We start from the raw sequence: 21539 nt of genomic DNA, 5'->3' as shown, positions 1-21539 counted from the left end.
CCTCTCTTTTTTTTTTTTGGTAAGGAAGGATGTAATCATTCTTGGCTACTGCTGCCACCTGGGTAATCAATATCTAACAAGAACTCTAAAATGGTGGATCTGCTTTGCAGTGAGTGGCATACACCATCCAGTCTCTTGTTTCAGCATTTTACACAGAGCTGAAATTCCAGACAGGACAGAGAAAATGGATGCTTTTACTGCTAATCAAAATAATTTTTGGCCTATGCAAACATGTGCTGTGGTAGGAACCAGGTGACCATTAATTCTACACTTACTACTTCCATTGGTAGGTATTAATTCTGTACCGCTTACAACCCTTATTACTAAACAAGGCCTTATATCCCACCAAGCGGTTACATAAGTTTGGACTAGATCCAGCTCTCTCATATTGCAGGCCCAAACTCCAGTCATTTAGTCACATGTCTTGCAAGAAGAAGCTGCCGTTTCTTTGTCCTTGGCTATGCTGTCTGTAAAATGAATCTTTTCATGTACAGTAACCCACTATTCCACTGTCAGGCATCCTCCTTCTCTGGCTGGTTCACATAAAATAAAAAACTTCTTCTGGTGACAACTAATATTGTTAAACTTGTAGTGCAAAGGGTAGAACTGTGATGGAGTGTTGACATGAGGGAGGTGGTTCAAACTCTGTTAAAGCTCCAGGAGTGGATGGATGGTTACATGGAAATATAATTTAGAAAGGGTGGGCCTGTGGTTAAGGCATGTGACTGTCACCTGGGAGAACTTGGTTCTGTTCCTGCCTCTGCCACAAAGTGCTGTAAGATGCTGTGTTGTTGACACCCACAGTGTTGCAGGTGGCTGCTAACTGTACGTTTTGTAACATGCCCACACAGGAGGCAGCAGAATTAAGGTTGCATGAGAACTGTAATTCTGGTATTTCCTAATTTTCTAGTGTATGACTTTACCTACATAACTTTCCTTTTACATATGACTGAGGGTTCTAATGTATATGTAATATATTGCTGGCCAGAGTGGTTAACCAGTATTCTGGGTCTTGTAAGATTTGTTTCCATTAGGAAGAGAAATGGATGAGATGAATAAAGTATTTCTTAGGTGCAATCTTGTTTATTTACAAAGAATGTACACAAAGTCATGTATCACACAACTACAGTAGAAACAAACAGAAGGCAGTTTCCTTGCTCAGAAATCCAGATGTGCCCCAAAGAGCTCTGTCCCTCTGCTCTCTCTTTGGGATGCTCTGCTGCCTCTCTCATTGTCTTTTGGGCTCATACACACACAGCTGCAACAATCAATCTATTCACCCCAGTGTTTGCAACTAGTCCCGGGAAAACCTCTAAGGCATCTCGTTTATAGAGCACTTCTATAACAGTGGTTAATTTTTTGTAGAATAAATTAATTGCATCTATGTTTACAGGCTGACAACTTCTTATTGGCTAAACTCATGTACTTTTTAAAATAAAGGTACTTTGGTAGCAGATGTATATTTTATCTTGTCACTGTTTCTTGATCAATCAAGACATTTTGGAATCCAAGAATGAGTTATTTTACTTCTCAGGGAAATTAATAGATATACACAGACTATTCTAGTCTAATTTATGTACGTATTATGGCAAAAAATGTTAAAAGAATGTTAAAGTTTCAAAGTCTAACACTAGCAACAGATGCCACTAATTTAATTTAAATTATCTCAGCTGGGAGTTGGGAGTTCTGGGTAAATTGTAGATTGGCATTTTAAATGTTTACAGCTAAGTTTTAAAGTCAATGGCTGTTAAGCTGATTGAATCTGCAATATTTAAATCATTAATATTTTAATTGTAAGAGCTAGAAACATAGTTATTAGAAACCAAAGAGAGCCTGGACTTTGAGAACTACAGGAGAAGCTGTCTAATTGCATTAAAACTGAAGAATTGGTATATTTATCATGCCAGTAGACTTAGATTTTTCTAGCCAAACGTAACAAAAAATTTGAGTGATCTTGTCCTTACATTAGCACTGACAGATTATCAGTCATACTATTAAAAAAGTATGATGCAAGGCTAGTGTATATCTTACTCCCCATTATGATTCCTTTTATAATAACCATCCTTCTAACAGCACCTCTTCTGAAGACTGACTATCTGACTCCCACAGATGGTGTTATGATTAGTATGCAGTTAAATGGCTGTGGTCAGATAAAGGTTTCGATTAAATGATGGAACTCTTTTCATAAGAGCTGGAAATGAATACAGACTAAAGTGTGCTGTTGATTAATGCCAATGAAGGTCACCTATCCCATTTGTTCTAATGTTAGGCTTAATTTCAAAACAGTTCTGATAGTTGACTTACTTTTATAATCATTTTAAAAAATTTACTGGCAACTACTGTTAATTCATTTTTTGTTGCCTAAATAAATAAATTAATTGGTATACAATTTGTTATATGCATGAACAGTGAAATTGTCCCACTACTGATTATATATTTGACAAAGAAGTTGTGCAAATCTGGTTATTAAAGCCATATTAGGCACATCTCTATTTGCAAATTAATAGTTCCTGAGACTAATTACAGTTCAAGTCACTGATATCGTACGCAAGTTCACTAATAGCTTATTTGAATACAGCACTCAATAATGTTTGTTGCTTTTAAGGATTAAAAGCTACATAAGTTGGTCAACATGTTCTCTTCACTTCTCCAAACCCCTTTGAAATAAAGCTGTTGTCATGAGATCCTCTATCTGTTACAGGAAAATAGGTTCTAGGTACCAAGAACATAAGTGTACTTTCAGAAGCTTTAGTTTGATGCTGCACTTTGTGTGCTCTAGGTAATCTATATAGTAACTCTGTGAATCATCACTTAATAAAGGCCCATGATCAACTGTGTATTTAATTGCTTTACTGTATGAAATGGAAAGATAATTTTCAGAGCAGAGTGAATTGCTTTTTCTCCTACTATTTCACATTCTGTCATAATTTATTCTTGATATGAACAAATATAGCTATTTTTTAGGGGAAATGTAAAGGATGTTGATAAATTATTGTTCAGTCTACGAGGCATTAAATTAAAAGACGTATGGTGAGGAATGAGAAAAGGAAAGCCCCTGGCTCATGGGATTGGTAATGACCTTTCAACTTTTAGTTTTTCCAATTAACCCAAGTCTGCAGTAGTTTTTAAAGTACACTTGGGTTTTTTTCTGTGTAGGGTATTACTGCTCAAGGCCAAGTTGAGCTTCTTATCTCTTCCCCAGTCTATCAGTGGTGGGTGAACCCCAGCACTGGGGAGGCTAGCCCACCGGTCCCACCCCTTCTGCCCAAGGCCACGTCCCCTGCATGCCAGAGCCCTGAACCCCCCTCCTCAAAACAGGAGAAGCCCCAAGTGCCTCCCCCGCCCCCGTGACCACCCACCCACTCCAGCCACACAGACCAAGCCCCTGACCGACCACCTGCCCTTAAGCGCCAGGCCGAGCCACCAGCCACCCCAAGTGCTGGGTTGGCCCCAGCGCCAGGTTGAGCTGCTGACCCCCCTGCCTCTGACGGCCTTTCCAGGTGAGTTGCCAGCCTCCCCACCAGTGCTGGGCCGAGCTGCCGGCCCCCCAAATGCCGGGCCAGCCCCAGCGCTGGGCCGAGCCACCATCCCCCCGAGCACTGGGCTGGCCCCAGTGCCAGGCTGAGCCTCTGGCTGCCCCCCCGCCACTGATGGCCCCCGCAGCCGAGCCGCCGGCCCCAGTGCTGGGCCGAGTCTCTGCCCCTCTCCTCCGAAGGCCCTATCCCGGCCAAGCTGCTGGCCTCCACCGTGAGCGCTGGGCCGCGCCGTTAGTCCCAGTGCCCGGCTGCGCCTCCTCACTCCCCTGCCTGCCGCTGACTCCCTGCGTTCCTCCTCACTCCCCCGTCCCCAAGAAGGAGGGACACGGGGAGCAGCAGGGACCTCCAGAGGTGGGGGAGGAGTGGAGGAGACATGGCAGGCACAGACAGGCAGGCAGCAGCAGCAGGCGATGGGGGCCTTAGGGAAAGGGGGGGGCCCCAGTGGCCCAGGTGTCCAGCAGCGGGTTGGCGGCAATGCCAGGGAAGGTTAAGCCTTCCCTGACCTATTATACCCACCACCCATGCAGTGGGCACTTTTTCTAAGAAACATGCCTCTACCTGTACTACTCCTGGGGTGGAACTCTGGAAGTTCACCTCATTGTAGACTGGATCACCAGGCTACACCACCTCCTATTCCCACCATGCTGTCATGGTTACAGAGCAGTGCCTTACACCTCTTTGCAGACCCTCACAAATGCACCCTTCCAGTGACAGGTTTCACTGCCTTCACCTCTCTCTCTGGGTGGGACCCTGTGGTTCTATAATACTTGGACTGGATTCCAGCATGGCAGCCCCATTGCTTCCAACCATGGAAACACAACAGGCCTAACTGTATTTGACACCTACAAACCTTCCAAGAAACTGTGACCAGCAACTGATTAATATGATTCAAAACAGCTCCTTCCAAACAAACATGTTGTCTGTTCACCTAAAGGTACAAAGCAAGCAGAGAAAAGGTTTAAAACCACAAAACGGCTAACCACCAATGCCTTACCTAAGCTATCATTTCTTTGCAAATTTAGGAAGTTTCCACTTAACCCAGACACTCACACTGCAGGGCCAGGAGAGGCAGTTTCCCCTACTGCATGCTCTGTCTCTCTTGTCAGCGCTTCACCTCAAGCATCTATTGGCAATTCCCCCTCCTACGTGCCCCCTCCAACACCTCCCTCCTTTTCTTTCTTCAGAGCGTGCTTTTAACTTTTAAACTCAAGGCTTTGGACTTGTAACTTTCAGCTTGTCCAGCCATTGCTCCCTAGCTCCCTTGAAGTTTTACCTTATCTCTGACTATTGTTTTGTTGTTCTTGCTTTTCCTAATAGCCTCTAATAATTGATCTCTGTGTAGTCCAGTGGTCCACAAACTGTGGGGCGGGCACAGAGGAATGTTCGGGGGGGAGAGGTGGGCGCAGAGGGTCCAGGCCAGCACTCCACCTAACAGCCTGGATGATCCATGGTTAGACCCTTGAGAAGAGTGTTGCTACAGGGAGGTTCAGGTTGTGCTGTTAAATAGTAACTACAAGAGCTTCTTACCTGGCCAAGTGGAAGCAATTCTCTATCTGGTCCTGACAAAGTGAGATTTCATTGCTCTGTGCTTCCATTCAGCATATCCTGGACTGTCTGTTATTCCTAAAGCATAGGAATAATTGTTGATAATTGTTCTGTTTTTTCCAATAAGATGTCAATAAAATTTTTGAAGGGACTGGAATGGTTGTACCCTCAGGAACAGGTTCTAGTTCCCACAGGGGACTTGAACTTGGTATTGTCAAAACTTATGGACCCTCCATTTGAGCTATTAGCTACCTGTTTCTTACTATCTTTTTTTATAAAGTTGGCTGTTTTGGTGGCTATCACATCAGTCAGGAGGGTGGGTGAGCTAGGAGTTCTAGTGCCCGGTCCTCCTTACAGTTTTCTTTAAAGATAAGATTTATCTGCATCCTCATCTGAAGGTTGTTTTGGCAGCAGTGTCTAACTTTCATATCAATCAATTGATTTATAGGCCGTCATTCTTCCCAAAGCCAAGTTCGCATAAAGATGAAGAGAGGCTTCATTTCTGGATGTTAGAAGAGCCTTAGTATTCAAGCAGTTTTGGTTGTCTTTGCAGCTGCTCATAGCAAACAAGGACGGGATGAAAGGGTTCCCAGTCTCTTCTCAGAGGATATTGTCTTGGATAGCCCTCTTGTATTTAAGATTTCCCCACGAAGCAGAGTAACAGCACATTCAACAAGATCTCAGGGAGCTTCTGCAGCCTTTCTGACTTAATGTGCCTATCCTTGATAGTTGCAAGGGAGCAACCTGGCCTTCAATACACACTGTTGCATCCCCTTATGTCATCTTTCAGCAATCTAGAGATGATGCCAGGTTTAGAAGAGTAGTCCTTCAGTCTTTACTCAGATAGCACATAGTATCTGTCAGGTACCACTGGGGGGGAAATTTCCAACAAATGTGCACTGCGCCTAGAGTAGAATGGACATGTGCAACACATCTTGAAGAACAATAGTCACAGAAAGGTTAGTAACCATTTTTTCACAAGGTTCTGAATACAGCGGTGAAACTGACTAATCTTGTTTAACATTGCTCTCATGCTTGACAAAGGTATAAGCAGCTGTAGAAATACTGGAGTTGTGTCTGACAGTGAATCAGTTTGCAGCCAGTTCATGTTTGGATGATTATTCTCACAAGCCTAAGGGCCATAGTAATTTAGCTTTTATTAAGAGGGGAAAAAAAACAAAACACAAAATATTGATGGATTGAGCACTAACCCTTAATCTGGATATATTCCCAAACCCTGCCTCTGCACTGCATTATATTCTCTAATAAAGAGGTGTTGTCTTTAATTTTTATGCAGTTATCAGTATTCTGGTTAGTCAAACATTTTCTGTCAGAACTGCTTGCATAGGTAACCATACTTCTGGCATTTCCTAATGTTTGAGTACTTAGCTTTGCAACATTAACCTTCTTTTAATGTATGTGTGTCTGTATAATGTAGTGCTTTTATAGGTCATCAGAATATTATATAACATTAAATCCTAACTGTACTCATGTAAAGTGTGTGAATAAAAATTATTCCTATTTTACATACGTGGGGTAAATCGACACTCAGAAAAGAGCTTTGTCCAGTACCCTGGATTGGAAATAAAAAGTCCAGTATTCTGTTCTAGGTTCTGCCACTGATTTGCTGTGTAATCTTAGGCAAGTGGATGAGTCTCCGTGCCTCAGTTTCTCCATCCCTAAAATAGGATAATAATGTTGACGAATCTTGGTAAAGTCCTTTGAGATTTATGAAAGAAAAGGGCAGCATAGATGGTAAGTATTATTAGTAGGCAAATCCCATAACAAGTCTTTGCCAGATCTCGAATTAGAATTTACAAGTTTCTATCTACCTATCTCTTGCTCAAACTACTATACTTGCTGCTTACTAGATTTGTGTTCAAAAGATGATTAAGTTGCAACAGTATTACATATTAACAATTAAACATCACAATTCTGACCCTGTGGTTTTGGAAATCAATTTATTACTACTGCTGAAAATCAAGTGATTTTCAGCAGTAGTAATAATTCTAACAATCAACTGTTTTTGCATTTTTCTGTAGACTGAAGTGAATTTTTACATTAAAAGGCAAAACTCTTGAATTGTAGTCTTGTAATGATCTTCTCCTTCCCTTCCCATCTTCTCCCAAAGCCACAGAAGACTCATAATTAAGGCCCTGAGAAAATCACAGATTTTTTTTTTTTAATTCATGAGTGTCACAGGTATATGTTTGAATTTCCTGGGATATGCACTGCCACTGAGTTGCACCCCCAAATTGCTATAATTTTTTCCAACATGTGAAAGACAGAAGCAGGCATCCCTGCTTCCATCTCCCTGCTGAGGGCACAACTGCTCCTGGGGGGTTAAAGGGCCATTCCCGTCCTGGAGAGGTAAGGGACAAGGAGGTGGTGGCTTGTTCTATTTTGTGGAGAGGGGAGGGGCAACACTCCGGAGTGGGCGTGTCTCACCACATGGTGCCTGCTGATCTAGTTCAGTCTGAGAAGGGAAACTGGGGCTTGTTCTGCACTTAACTCCAGCCCATGTCACTGCTGCAGCTTCTTTTCCTGCCAGCCTGGAGAGGGCAGCGCTGACAATGCAGCCATTAGGAGTCCTGGCCCAGCCTTTCCTGCTCCACAGCAACCACTGGGAGGTCAGGGGGAGACACCCCAACGGGAGCTGGTGAGGAGCTGAGACTGGGATCCATCCCCCCTACACACACCCTGATTCCTCACACACCTCCTCCTGATCCAAGATGCAGCAGCACTGGTTACTGTGCTGGCTGTGGTGCAGGGAGGGATCCCAGTCTCAGCCCCTGCGGTGTCTCCCTTGGGCTTGCAGGAGGCCACTGTTGGGCCAGCTGGGCCAAGGCTTCTATTTACCATGTTGTCAGCACTGCTCTCTCCCTGGTAGCTGGACAGGAAGGAGTAGCAGTGGCCTGGGCCGGAGCTGAACACAGAGTGAGCTGTGACTTGATCCCTACCCTAGGGTGGCCAGCACCATGTGGTGAGATACCCCACCACCACCAAGCCACGGCCACCCACTTCCCCCAGGTACTCCCTGGAATAGGCCTGGCAATCACTTCCCTGACCCACTGTAGGATGAGACGGGCCTGCTAACCCCCAGCCAGCAGCTGTGCCTTTAGTGGGGAGGCGGAAGTGGGAATGCCGCTGTTGGAAAAATCATTGTATGGGGCTAATTTCACAATTTCCATGCAGTCCATGAAATTGTGATTTACACAGGGCCTTATAATACAGATGATTTTTTTTAAAAGAGCACTTTGAGCTCTCACCCTCTTTTTTGTTTTGCTTTATTTTAATGGCACATAGAAGTCACTGGAAAATGGAGTTAACGCCAATCCTCCATGATTGCTAGATTGTCTGGTGGAAATAATGTAGAGTTAAACAATATATTGTATTTCTTTTCTATGTTGTCCTAACACACTTGGTTGTTGTGTCATGTGCATGGTAATACTTCCCTTTCTTTTAAGTTTTTCTTAATAAGAAACTGATACACAAGGGAAAATGTTGTCTCCTGAAAAGGCATGTATACAACACCAGGCATAGTACTGAATACCCAATGGGAAAACTGTTAATGCTGATTGGAGAAGCAAACTAAGGTTTTTGGTCAATCTGTATGGAAATTGAATCTGTGGTGCAGCTGTCCTCTTACTTTTTCTACTAATGACCTCAGAAAATAATATGATCCCTTGTTGTGATCTATTTAGTTGATGCAGGCAGTAAAAAACCAAACTGAAAGTAATGCATGTAAATACAGAATATGTAATATTCCGTATGAAGCAGCACACACACTGCAAGCCTGGGAATACTTTGCTTAGTCATATGTTATGGAGTTTTCAAGTATTTAGCTTTTAGGAAAATTTGGAGATTGGTTACAGATTATGCTATGGCCTGATACAATTCTGTTTGCCAAGGAAAAATAAAATTTCCAAAAAGGTAAAGAAATATATTTTAATCAATAAGACAATGATAAATGAATGTGTTGGGCTTTTTCTATCACTAAACGGGATGTAATTTGACAGTTTAAAAAACTCCCAAAACAAAACAGCTTTGAAACCATTGGTGAGTGAGTTGTTCTATTTTAATTTAACAACTACTTTCATTTTCCCTATAAAACTGTTTTGAAAAATTCATTATCTAAAGATACCACTCCTGGGTCTCTGCGATCGAGCATGAGACTGACAGAACTCATTAAGCACTTAGGACTTGATCCAAAAGTCCACTGAAGTAAATGGGAGATTTTCCATTTATTTGGGTGGGCTTTAAATCAGGCCCTTAAAGTTCTTTTGGCCCCAAAGGGCAATGGTAGCAAGGTGAAGCTGTGAGCCAGGCGGTCTGCTGTGTATCATGATCACCTGCTCATCTTAACTGCTGCTCTGGGAACTTTTTAGTATGTCCCTTGTTGGTCACTGTAGCCCTGTCTTTACCAGCTGCTGCTGTAGTTCTCCCCACAGAATTACAGAACTGTGAAATCTGTGTCTTTTGTGTTTTGCCACTGTACTGTGGTGCCTTATTTTGTTTTTTGCTGCAGAGCCAGTAACTTTGGCACTTCAGCAACAGTTTAATAGTAACTGACTTTGTGCTTTGGTGCTATGGTTCTGTTGCTTAGTATCCATGTCAGCACTTTGGCATTTGTTGTGGTTATAGGACTATATTAGATGTTATGTTGCACTCCATGGGTAGTGCTATGTTTTAAGTGCCCCGATGCTGTGTCTTTTGCTCTCTAGCACTCCAGTTCAGTGCACCATCTCAATTTCTGTGGAGTTTTGTTTATTTTTGTTTTTTCTTCTGTTTTAGTTTTTTTCTGTTGCGAGATGTTCCCCTTGTCATTCCTTCCTCAGAAGCAGGGAAGATCACTCACTGACTTCAGACCCTGTTGATAAACAGTCCAGTGTTTGTTGTCTCATTTGCTTCAGAGTAAATCACAATATTGTGAGATCCCAGATAAGTTTGTAGCTGTTTCCTCAGGGGCTGAGAAAATGTAGAGAGTGCCTCTGTTTCCCACTCAGAATACTCCAGTGAGATTCTGGTAAGTCTGCTGCAAGGCTGGCCCAAAGAGTAAACTCTTGAAGCTGGAGTCAACCAATACTGCCAAATTCTGTGACTGCCATGTACGTAAACTCAGCTTTTTTCCCCATGCTGTGCCATCTTTGGAACAGAGGGCTTTGTCAACACTTTTGGAGCCCTGTTACTTGAAGCTGGTGGTACTGAGCTCTGGAGCATTGGCCGAAGAGGCCAAGACATGGGGTGTGAAGAGAGAGCCAGCAGGTCTCTGACAGACCACTATCATAGCCCTGAAATCCAAGTGCCTTTATTACAAAGCCACCTGATTTCTCCCTCTTTCATATATGGCTTTGAGGTAGAGAGGGAGATGGTGATTTCCAGTACCGGTACATACATCCAAATTCATGGAACTTGTTCTCTCTGTGTGCAAAACTAATCCGGTCTGCTGGGAGCCTGGATAGGAGGGAGCTTTGCATTGCATTGAGAGGAGGAAGTGTGAGGAGAAAGGTTTGGTGAACAGTGTACAGCAGGGGTCGGCAACCTTTCAGAAGTGGTGTGCCGAGTCTTCATTTATTCACTTTAATTTAAGGTTTCGCGTGCTGGTAATACATTTTAATGTTTTTTAGCAGGTCTCTCTCTATAAGTCTATATATAATATAACTAAACTACTGTTGTATGTAAAGTAAACAAGGTTTTCAAAATGTTTAAGAAGCTTCATTTAAAATTAAATTAAAATGCTGATCTTAAGCCGCCGGCCTGCTCAGCCCGCTGCCAGCCTGGGGTTCCATTCACCTAGGCCGGCAGCGGGCTGAGCGGGGCCTGTGGCCGGAACCCCGGCTGGCAAGGGGCTGGCAGCCAGAACCCCAGGTTGGCAGCGGGCTGAGCGGGGCCGGCAGCTGGGACCCCAGCTGGCAAGAGGCTGGCAGCCAGAACCCCAAGTTGGCAGCGGGCTGAGCGGGGCTGGCAGCCAGAACCCCAGACTGGCAGCGGGCTGAGCGGGGTCGGGACCCCAGACCGGTGGCGGGCTGAGCAGGGCCGGCACCCCAGACCAGCAGTGGGCTGAGCGGCTCAGCCCACGCCAGTCTGGGGTTCCATCCGCTGGCTCCTGCCAGCCAGGGTCCCGGCTGCCGGCCATGCTCAGCCTGCTGCCGGTCTGGGGTTCTGGCTGCCGGCCCCTTGCCAGCTGGGCTCCCAGCCACTGGCCACGCTCAGCCCGCTGCCAACCTGGTGCTCAGGGTGGGGGGTGGGGATGTGCGGGGGTGCAAGAGTCAGGGCATGGGGTGTGGGGAGGCTGGGTATGTGTGGGGAGTGCAGGAGTCAGGGCAGGGCGTGTGGGGAGTGCAGAAGTCAGGGCAGGAGGGCGGGGGGGGCTGGGTATGTGTGGAGGGTGCAGGAGTGAGGGCAGGGGGTGTGGGGGGCTGGGTATGTGTGGAGGGTGCAGGAGTCAGGGTTGGGGTCATGGGTGGGATGCAGGGAGCTGGGGTGCAGGGGTCAGGGCAGAGGGCTGGGGGCGTGTGAGGGGTGCAGGAGTCAGGGCATGGGGTGTGGGGGGCTGGGTATGTGTGGAGGGTGCAGAAATCAGGGATGGGGTCGTGGGGGGGGGGATTCAGGGGGCTGAGTTGCAAGGGGGGTGCAGGGGTCAGGGCAGAGGGCTGGGATCAGGGGGGTGCTCCCAGCCCCCTGAGCGGCTCACGGCAGGGGGCTGGAGGGATATGCCCCGTTCCTAACCTCTTCCCCCTGCCTCTTCTCCGCCTCCTTACCAGTCTGAGCAGCGAGGGCGCTAGGGCTGTTCTTCTCTCCCTCGCAAGGGCCATAGGCGGCAGGGAGGAAGAGGAGGCGGGGCTCGACACAGCATGCTGGGGAAAGAGGCGAGCCTGCCATACAGCAGCAGCCGGCAGGACCAAGCTTGCTTCTGCCCCCTGCCCTTGCCAGAGAGAGTGATAGATTGCTTCTGCGGAGAAGAGCAGACTGGGTCGGGCAGGATTTTTAATGGCATGCTGCTGCCTGCCGGGGTCCGGCTCAGCCCGCAGCTGGGGTTCGGCAGCGAGCTGAGTGGGACGCCAGCAGCGTGCCATTAAAAATCGGCTCGCCTGCTGTCTTTGGCACGCGTGCCATAGGTTGCCAACCCCTGGTGTACAGGCTGGCTGGGATCTATGTGAGCTTCCTGATTGTAGACTATCCAGCCAGCCCAACAGTTACAGAGCTGGGAATATGTAATAACAGGTCTCTACCATGTAATTCTGTTTCTCCCCTGCTTCCTGAATAGCCCTGCTGCCCTAGCCTGACTTAATGTCAGTGGTTGTCTGGGAACTGTGAAGAGAGGAGTTGGAAGGAGAGAGGTAGTAGGCTGTGCAGTAGGGCCAGGGAGACCGCATCAGAGAATGGAAATACCTCAAATTCTGTCTCATCCATTAGCTTCTCTTGGCATATGTAAAATTTGGTATGGCAATATGACCTGGGGTTCTGATATGATGGGGGAATAACTTTTGATCTGCATAATTTTTAAATTCCAAAAGTGGCTTATTTTTGAAAAGTGGTGCTAATGTAATAGCATGTTACTTTGTAGGGACTCTGCTTATAAAGCAATAATGAGGCTAAATTCAAAACTGGATGATTTTTTGTTTGTTTCATATGCTCTAGAAATGTTTTCTCAAGAAAATGTCTGAGAAAACTCAATTGCCCCATTGTGAAAAATAGGAAGCCTTGGTTTAATCATTAAATGTAGTGGCAGAGGGGATTTTGATCCTGTTTGAAGGGCCTGATCCAATATGTGCTGAATTCAGTGGAAGATCTTCTGTTGACTTTAATGTAAGTTAGATCAGGCCCTCAGTGCAATCCTAACTACACCTCTACCCCGATATAACGCGACCTGATATAACATGAATTTGGATATAACGCGGTAAAGCAGCGCTCCGGGGGGGCGGGGCTGCGCACTCCAGCGTATCAAAGCAAGTTCAATATAATGCAGTTTCACCTATAACGCAGTAAGATTTTTTGGCTCCCAAGGACAGCATTATATCAGGGTAGAGGTGTAATGAATTTCCACTGATGTCTTCATACATACATGCATACATATATACACACAAACAAAAATTGGGCAGTTTTCAAAATATTTTTGTTTTACTGTCTATCACCTCACTTTATTCTAACCCATTTTTCTGTCATTAAAAACTATTTAACCGGTACTGAAAAAAAGCTGTTTAAGATTGGAGGACTGAAAAAATGTTTCCAAATTATTTAAGTTTTATCCAGAAAAGGCTATTGTTGGAAGGATTTCCTTGTCAAAACTGAGTAAATTTATTAAATTAAAATTGATCTTATGGGATGTTAAATATGATGGTGTCAACTATGTATATTATATTATACATTCATTTTTAAAAGAGTTATGATTTGTCACTTTTTTCTTCATATTTATGTTTGCAGTTGTTGCTCTTTGTAGGATGGTTAGAAACCACCCCCCTGAGTTCTTAGCAATAAAGTTGATGATTTAGGCCCCAATCCTGAAAATACACACATGCTTAACTTTAAACAGGTAGGTAGTGTCATTGAACTCTATGGGGCTACTCCTGTGCATAACGTTAAGAGCCTGCATATATGTTTGCATGATCAGAACTTTAAACTGTAATCATGCATAGTGTCCAATTAGAAAATCTTTCCGATTACTGATTCTTAGCAAAAATAGGTTCCTGGTTTCTGGTCACCATGGGGCCAGATTTTCAAACATATTTAGATGCCTAAGTGAAATTAGTCACTTACTACAGTAAATGACATTGTGACATATTTATAAAGCTTGAGTTGACCTCAGAAGTTAAATGTCTTTCTCCTATTTTGCATATAATTTAAAAAAGCAGCACCCCTTTAATTCATTAATTTGAGGAAAAAGCATTTTTAATTTATTTAAATTACTTTCAAAGATTATGTATAATCTTAGGCTTTAACATAGGTTGCCATGAGTTCATATTTAATTTTAAACGAGGTTATTTTTAAAAAGGAAAATATACTTAATTTAAATTAAAAAAAATCTGGTTTTTTTTTTTTTGGTATTTTAATTATTGATTTTTATCCATGATGGCTTGAAGACCAGCTGAAATTTCTTGCATTTGTTGAATGGCCACATGGAAACTAACTAAATAAAATACCCTCTTGTCTGTAAGGCTTTTCTTTCTAAAAATGTCTAGGTTTCATTTTGTCAATATCGTTATGAGTAATGTTGCCCTTGTCAGGAGGAGAATTGTGATAGCATTAGCAAAGTTGAGTCTTCAATGAATTTGGAGAAACTCCTTGATATTTTTGTCTTGCTAAACCAAGTTAAAATTCATTGGCTAAGGGCTTGGGTCAGCCACTTTTTAAAAATACATACCATTTGAATCGTTACATCAAACTTAAATTGTAATTGTATTTACTTGCACATAAACATTCCTAGCTTTCCTGCATAGACAGTGCTGCATATTTCTTTAGCTAGCCTATCTCTTCATAGTTTGGATGATCATGTAGTATTTTTTAGCTGATCTGAGCAAAGGTGCATGATTACAGCTGTCTTAGTAAGCAGTTCTGATAAGGATGAGGCAATGCAGTTCCACTCTGTCTAGCTCTTCAGCACACTCTTGCAGTTATTCAGTGTGACCTCCTATTGTGTATAGTTTGCCTAGCATCACACAAAGAAAAAGGATAGCTTAACAAAACTGGGAGTGGCTGATTTTAGATTACGAAATATGATGAACTATCCAGGAGTCTTCAATTGAATATTTGTTGTTTTTTTTCCACTTTAAAAAATCTTTCATTTGGTTAGGGTCTCAGAAATTTTTCTAACGCAGACTTTTTTCCTAAATTTATAATATAATATATATTATATATGATATATAATATTTATATGTGCCAGAAGATCATTTTTATGTAAAGATATTGCATAACCATTTTACTTTTTTTATTTTAAATAACATTTTAGTAATTTTTAAAAAGCAGAAGACATCCTTTCTTTGCTCCTCCCAGCCTCCCACCAAACACAAAATGTTCATAGTGTAATTTTTAATGCCTTTTCCTTTGTCAGGGTTAGGAAGAGGGTAGGACAGGGCTGGACACTGGGTAGATCTGTGGGAGTTTCAGTGACCCAAACTTAGATTTATTTAAAAACTTGGCTTGATTGTACAAGGACTATAAAGTAACTAAAACCCTGAAAATAAAGATGAAAGAAAATGGATCCTCCTTTTCGTAGTGGCAACTACTTCTGCAGCTGTTTAAAGGTGAGTTGATTCCAAAAGCTTGAGACTCAGAGAGGACTGTTGTTTGTGGATTTAGCTGTAAAATATGGTTATTAATCTGTGACTTCAGGGAATTTGTCAGTATCCAGTAATATTGATATGCAGAGCAAGAGTGCTTATTCATCAAACTCCCATGTACATTTATATACAAAAGAGAGAATGGAATGTCCTCTTGCACTTGTAAAATCAAATTTATTTTCAAGCAAGCACACACAAGCAAGGGAGAAAGGGTGTGGTTGGAAAAAGAGCAGAAACCTCTTTGGGGTGCCCTGTTTGTTTTTGTTCTGTTTTCTGTATTAATTATATCTTTCTTGGTATTTATTTCAGAATTGTTCTAGGTGTTGGTGGGGGAAGCCATCTCAGTTACATCTGAAGTTTAACTCAGTGGTAGGATACCAAACTCACAGCCATTGGCAGAGGCAGGATTAGAATTCAAATCTTCCTGGTTTGCATAAGTTCACCCCTCTGTGCCTCAGTTTCCCCCACTTGTAAAATAGCCAATGATTAGGGCCCTACCATCCACAGTCCATTTTGGTCAATTTCACAGTCATAGGATTTTTAAAATAATAAATTTCATGATTTCAGCTATTTAAATCTGAAATTTCATGGTGTAATTGTAGAGCTCCTGGCCCAAAAAGGAGTTTGTGTGTGTGTGTGTGTGAGTTTGCAAGGTTATTGTAGTGGGGGTTGTGGTAATGCTGCCCTTATTTCTGTGCTGCTGCTGACAGTGGCTCTGCCTTCAGAGTTGGGCAGCTGGAGAGTGGTAGCTGCTGGCCAAAAGCCCAGCTCTGAAGGCAGAGCTGCTTCCAGCAGCAGCACAGAAGTAAGGATAGCATGGGTATGGTATTGCCACCCTTACTTCTGTGCTGCTGCCGGCAGAGCTGGGCCCTCAGTCAGCAGCCGCCACTCTCTGGCTGCCCAGAAGTAAGGCAGCTCAGAAATAAGGGTAGCAATACTGCAAACCCCCTAAAATAACCTTGTGACACCCGCCTGCAACTCACTTTTGGATTAAGATCCACAATTTGAGAAATGCTAGTCTCCCCCGTGAAATTTGTATAGTATAGAGTAAAAGCACACAAAAGACCAGATTTCATGGGGGGAGATCAGATTTCACAGTTTGTGACTTGTTTTTCATGGCCGTGAATTTGGTAGGGCCCTACCAATGATACATCTTCAGGAGCTGTGACTGTATATTCCCATTTGAGGGAAATGCTGTAGATTTGTTAGTGTATCCCCAATAAGTCAAGACTATAAATACATAGTTTATTCAGGTTTTTTCCAAAAACACATATGAAGATATGTGTGTGGGGGGAGGGGGGATTCAATAATTTAAAAATAAAGCCCTACATTTTCCATAGGGTCTCCTTTCTTTACCAAATCTATGCAACGCTTTTTGGTAGCACTTCAACATTTTATATTCCATGTTTATTGCAGAAACATCCTCTACATTCAGAACGTGGAGTGGTAGTTGAACTTGGACAATACATGCTCTGATTAAAATTTACTTAATAATCTTTTGGTTTAATATTAAAATGCACATTTACAATTCAGGCCTTAATTTTTTGTCTTCACTTAGTAAAATGGCAGGTACATTCAAAGTACAGTATTCACCAGATAGCCAGCATTCTATCACTTTTGTATTCATCAGAATGTTGTGTTTTAATCCAAACCTTGAGTGGGAAGGAGAAGTTCATGCCTATCAGCAGCTCTGAAGATAATGCCCTGACAACTGTCAGTCTTTCCCTTGGTGAGATACCCATGTGAAGTTGCACTCTATATGATTTTATGAAAGTATGCTGCTGAGTATGAATATAATGTAACTAAAATATGCTTCATCCAAAAGGTCTCTTGTAAGATATCATTACAAAGCTTATAATCTACTGAGTGTGGTCATCCTATTTGTATAAATGTATCACTCTTGTATCTGAAACTAGAAATATGAAATATAACTTTGAGGGCCTACTGTAATTATGCAAAGTGTGGGCCATTAATGGTGGTTTGGAATCTTGATGGCTGCCATCAACCAAGACAATTGACTGTGGATGACTCTGTTTGCAGGCAGGCCTTCCTGTGAGTCAGGCTGGGAGGAATGAAGGCTTGGGGTGTCACAGGACATGTGACCATGTCACCTGGTACTGAAATCCATCTTAAACCTGGTGCTTTTCCATTTAGAAGGGAGGGTGGGGACCCAAAGAGACAAAAGATTCCCGCCTTGTGCCAAAGCCACATAAGGGGGTGGAACCGAACAAAGGGGGCTGCAATCATGAGAAATCCCTGAGCTACCACCTGAGCTGGAACAAGGGCTGTACCAGAGGAAAGTATTGTGCCCAGACTAGGAAGGTGTCCAGTCTGTGATAGAAGCTTATTGAAACATTTCTGAGGGTGAGATTTTATCTGTATTCTGTTTTATTACTGTATTAGTCATAGGCTTGCATGTTTTATTTTATTTTGCTTGGTAATTCACTTTGTTCTGTCTGTTACTACTTGGAACCACTTAAATCCTACTTTCTGTATTTAATAAAATCACTTTTTACTTATTAATTAACCCAGAGTATGTATTAATACCTGGGGGGAGGGGCAAACAGCTGTGCATATCTCTCTATCTGTGTTATAGTGGGCGAACAATTTATGACTTTACCCTGTATAAGCTTTATACAGGATAAAACAGATTTATTTCGGGTTTAGACCCCATTAGGAGTTGGGCATCTGAGTGTTAAAGACAGGAACACTTCTTAAGTTGCTTTCAGTTAAGTCTGCAGCTTTGGGGCATGTGGTTCAGACCCTGGGTCTGTGTTGGAGCAGACGGGTGTGTCTGGCTCAACAAGACAGGTGCTGGAGTCCCAAGCTGGCAGGGAAAGCAGGGGCAAAAGTAGTCTTGGCCTATCAGTTGGCAGCCAGAAGGGGGTTTCTGTGATCTAACTCATCACAACCCATTTGAATGATTGATTTTGAAATTTGATGCTTCATGTTATTCATGCTAAATAGCAGTGAAGGGATTAAGGTTATGTCTACACTTTGAACTCGGGTGTAATTCCCAATTTGAGGAGACATATTGGTGCTAGCTCTGATTCAGCTAGAGCACTAAAAACAGAATGTGACTGCGACATGCCCTGAGTATATGCCTATGGTCTTGGACAGTACTTGGAAGGCGAGCCCCTCACACCAGTCAGGCTGCTGCAGCTATACACTATTTTTAGTGCTCTAGGTTAACCAGAGCTAGCACGAGTATGTCCCTGCAGGCTGGGAATCTCCACCAGGGGAGGTACCCACAGGTGGGTCTCATCTCTCCCCCAGAGTGGCCGTGCAGGGGAAGAAGAAGTCTTATCCCTCCTCAGCCCAGCCTGGCAGATAGGAATCTCCAACGTTCCCCGCAGCATGAGGGAGGTCAGACCCACCTCCAGGAACCTCCCCCAGATGCAGAACCCAGCTCTGAAGGCAGTGAAGAATTGAGGGTGGCAATCCAACACTCCCTTACAACAGCTTTGGGACACCCCCCCTCCCCCATTCCCTTATGAATCAGGACCCAATGGTTACAACACCTTGAAATTTCAGATGTAAATCGTGAAACGGACCAATTTTAAGACTCTGTGGCTGTGAAATTGACCAAAGTGAACCGTGAATTTGGTAGGGGCCTAGTAATGGGAAGCCATCAGAGGTGTTTGTCTGCTTTCCTTCCTACATGCAGGTCAACTAATAGCTGAATTAACCCTCTCCTTGAAAGTCATATAAAAAAGTAACACCATAACAAACAGACAATACTCATAAAATATTACAGGTAGCTTCCAATTCCTTCACAATGAACACATTGAGAACTATGATGAAAGGTGCTATAACAGGTCTGTAAAAATGTACTAGATAACAATTTGCCAGAGGTTAATACAAAAATATGGGAAAGATCACAAGTTATGTCCTGGAGTACTGTCTGGAGAGAGAAACCCACTCTTCTGACCCCATCCTATCTATTGGGAAGGTGGTGGGACTGGAGGGAAGGAAGGAAAATGTGCTGGGCTTCCAAGGAGGGTGCTTTCCCTGGACCTTGCTTGGAGGATCTGAACAGCACTAATAAAACTGATTTATTGTCAATTTTACTCTATGCTTGAGAAAATTATAGGTAGCCAAGGAGCAAGTGGTGGCTGTTGGAGGAGTGGGGGGTGGAGGGGGAAACCAGCCAGTTGGTGGGGTCTCAGGGCACAATGCAAGCAGAGCAGGCCCGGACCCCTTCTGAGAAGGGGCCCGTTTCCTTGGTGCTAATGGTGCCATTATAAACCCGGCACTGACCGTGACTGCTCTGCTCACTGTTTTGAACTTGGCTGTCCTGCAGGCAAGAGTCCCACCCCTCCCTTTCAAAGCTCCGGGAAGCGTTGACAACCCTCTGCATGGAGAGCTCACAGAACTAGAACAGGAGTACTTGTGGGATTAACACATTTATTTGAGCATAAGCTTTCGTGAGCTACAGCCCACTTCTTCAGATGCATAGAATGAAACATATATTGAGGAGATATATATATACACATACAGAGAGCATGAAAAGGTGGGAGTTGTCTTACCAACTCTGAGAGGCCAATTAAGTAAGAGAAAAAAATTTTGAAGTGATAATCAAGATATCAAACTGTCTGTACTGGGTTAAGAAGTGTGAGAATACTTACATGGGGAGATAGATTCAATGTTTTTTAAATTAAATAAATTAATAGAGATATCCTATCTCCTAGAAGTGGAAGGGACCTCAAAAGGTCATCAAGTCCAGCCCCTTGCCTTCACTAGCAGGACCAAGTACTGATTTTTGCCCCAGATCCCTAAGTGGCCCCCTTAAGGAGTGAACTCACAACCCTGGGTTTAGCAGACCAATGCTCAAACCACTGAGCTATCCCTCCCAACCATTCCCAGGCTCTATTCAAGCCTAAATTGATTGTATCTAGTTTGCATATCAATTGAAGTTCAGCAGTTTCTCGTTGGAGTCTGTTTTTGAAGCTTTTCTGTTGCAAAATTGCCACCCTCAGGTCTGTTACTGAGTGACCTGACAGGTTAAAGTGTTCTCCTACTGGTTTTTGAATGTTATGATTCCTGATGTCAGATTTGTGTCCATTTATTCTTTTGCATAGAGACTGTCCGGTTTGGCCAATGTACATGGCAAAGGGGCATTGCTGGCACATGATGGCATATATCACATTGGTAGATATGCAGGTGAATGAACCCCTGATGGCATGGCTGATGTGATTAGGTCCTATGATGATGTAATTTGAATAGATATGTGGACAGAGTTGGCATCGGGCTTTGTTGCAAGGATAGGTTCCTGGGTCAGTGTTTTTGTTCAGTGGTGTGTGGTTGCTGGTGAATATTTGCTTCAGGTTGGGGGGTTTTCTGTAAGTGAGGACAGGTCTGTCTCCTAAGATCTGTGAGAGTGAGGGATCATCTTTCAGGATAGATTGTAGATCTTCGATGATGTGCTGGAAAGGTTTTAGTTGGGGGCTGAAGGTGACAGCTAGTGGTGTTCTGTTATTTTCTTTGTTGGGCCTGTCTTGTAGGAGGTGACTTCTGGGTACTCATCTGGCTCTGTCAATCTGTTTTTTCACTTCAGCAGGTGGGTATTGTAGTTTTAAGAATGCTTGCTAGAGATCTTGTAAGTGCTTGTCTCTGTCTGAGGGATTGGAGAAAATGTGGTTGTATCTTAGAGCTTGGCTGTAGACAGTGGATCGTGTGGTGTGTCCTGGAGGCATGTAGATAAGTATAGTGGTCAGTAGATTTCCGGTATAGGGTGGTATTTATGTGACCATCGCTTATCTGCACAGTAGTGTCCAGGAAATGGACCGCTTGTGTGGATTGATCTAGGCTGAGATTGATGGTGTGATGGAAATTATTGAAATCATGGTGGAATTCCTCAAGGGCTTCTTTTCCATGGGTCCAGATGATGAAGATGTCATCAATGTAGCTCAAGTGGAGTAGGAGTGTTAGGGGACGAGAGCTAAGGAAGCGTTGTTCTAAGTCAGCCATAAAAATGTTGGCATACTGTGGGGCCATGCGGGTACCCATAGCAGTGCTGCTGACTTGAAGGTATATATTGTCCCCAAATGTGAAATAGTTGTGGGTGAGGACAAAGTCACAAAGTTCAGCCACCAGGTTAGCTGTGGCATTATCAGGGATACTGTTCCTGATAGCTTGTAGTCCATCTTTGTGTGGAATATTGGTGTAGAGGGCTTCTACA

At 43.5% G+C, this 21539-nt stretch overlaps 1 protein-coding gene across 2 annotated transcripts in view; it reads left to right on the top strand.

Annotated features, from left to right (window-relative positions):
• The window catches only part of AKAP12 (A-kinase anchoring protein 12), a 125231-nt gene that overhangs the window by 14164 nt on the left and 89528 nt on the right, over positions 1-21539 (top strand). The gene's annotated exons all lie outside the window — the stretch shown is intronic.

This window comes from Trachemys scripta, chromosome 3 (assembly GCF_013100865.1).
Source record: "Trachemys scripta elegans isolate TJP31775 chromosome 3, CAS_Tse_1.0, whole genome shotgun sequence".
NCBI classification, from domain to species: Eukaryota; Metazoa; Chordata; order Testudines; family Emydidae; genus Trachemys; species Trachemys scripta.
Note: the sequence above shows the minus strand (reverse complement) of the source record. Positions and strands in the feature narration are given on the sequence as shown.